Below are 1,781 nucleotides of genomic sequence, written 5' to 3'. Positions count from 1 at the left end.
ACAAACAGGTCTCCGTTCCCGCAGGTACAAAACTCCCCCCATATCCGCCCCCCGGCAGATAAATCCCACGGGTACCCGCCCTGCTGGGAATTTTTACCATCCCTAGTATCGAATCAAACTTGTATCAAGATCTCAGCTCAGGGAATAGATACAACTCCTCTGAAAAAGAGTGGGCTCGACCCAAAATTACTTAGTGTTTGTATCAAAAAGTGTATAAAATGCTCAATAATATTAAACTATGACAAATAATGTAAAGAATTGCAATAAAAAGAAGTACGTGAAATAAATAAAAGTTTTAAAAAAATAAGAAAATAAAATCGAAATTGAAAGAAAGCAACATACTTGAAAAAAAGAAAAAAATGCCCAAAGAAAAGTAAAATAAATAAATTAACAGGAAAAGGAAAAACAAAGAAAATAAAAGAAAAGAAAACAAAGAAAATAAATTAAAAGTATACTCCAGACACTCACATGTACTTGCACTCCACATTCTCCTTGGTGTTAATGTGACTTAGATTTTTGTCGAATTTTGTATGATGATGAGGTGTTCAGATTAAAGTCCCTTTTTTCTTCTAACTTCCTTCTATTTATAGACTACCAAAATGAACTTGTAGATTACCTTTTCCTCCCACGATCTAGCTTCTCCCATTTTCTCGTGTTAACCTTACCTTAACCACGAAGGACTTTGCTCCTCAAGTTGAACACCTCATGTCTTTTCCTATCTTACTTACCAAGGTTTTTTACCTACGTTTTCTATTCATCATGTTTTAAATAATTTGACCCGTGTACAATTTTTGCACCAATTCGACCTGTACATCACTCGACTCATCTGTTATGTGGGTCAAATTTTTATCATGGCCGAGTCGCTTATTCTGTCAAATTTTGTATTAACACTAATTAACTTGCAATTGAATTTTTTTGTACACTAACAAGGCCTAAGCTAAAAAAACAAAAAACAAAATTAGCTAGTTCTTAAGATCCTATTAGCATCATGGAGGAACAGAGCCTGAAGCTCTATTATAGATTGATCTATAAAAACAAAACCAAATTGCTTGTTAAGGTTGAGCTCAGCTAGCAAATTTGCACATATGTTATTATCTCTAGGCAAGTGTTGAATCTTAATCTTCCAAGGTCTTTGAATCAGTTTATGGATATTTTTCAGTAGGGAGTTGTGGCTTTGGCTGCCCTCCTTTTCCATTCATATTTCCTTATATGCTTCCATACTGTCAATTTCAATAAGTATCTTCCTCATTCTCAAGTCCTATGCTATCTTTAAACTATAAAATATACTCCATAATTTTATATGTAGGACTTGACAATAACACAAATTGACATAGAATCCTCTTATCCACTCTCCCTCGTGTGTTCGTATAAAACCACCACACTCTGCTCGCCTTAAATCCTAAATTCGAAACCATAAACTCGCAGTTATCATTTATGTGTACAAGTAGACCTCAGTGATTGGAGGCCCATAACTTGTGATCATGGGAGGTAAATTAAGAGTAAAGACTCAATTCGATTACTGTCTATTTTCATAAAAGATATACAACCCTTACTAAAAAAAAAGAGACACTTCGCCCCTGACCTAGTTCTTTATGAGACAATGTTGCCCCTCCATCATTTCTACCGTTAACAAATAACGAAAATTTTTTAGTTGGCACATTAACTTAATGAATTGATATGTTAAATGTCATATCATTATCAAATTAATCAAGAACCTATTTGTATCTGTTCATTTAAAAAACATCGTGGTTTTAACGTCAAATTGGTCAGAAACTTATTTG

This window comes from Arachis ipaensis, chromosome B01, assembly GCF_000816755.2.
Source record: "Arachis ipaensis cultivar K30076 chromosome B01, Araip1.1, whole genome shotgun sequence".
Lineage (NCBI taxonomy): Eukaryota > Viridiplantae > Streptophyta > Magnoliopsida > Fabales > Fabaceae > Arachis > Arachis ipaensis.
The sequence above is the reverse complement of the archived record's forward strand: the minus strand, read 5'-3'. Positions refer to the sequence as shown.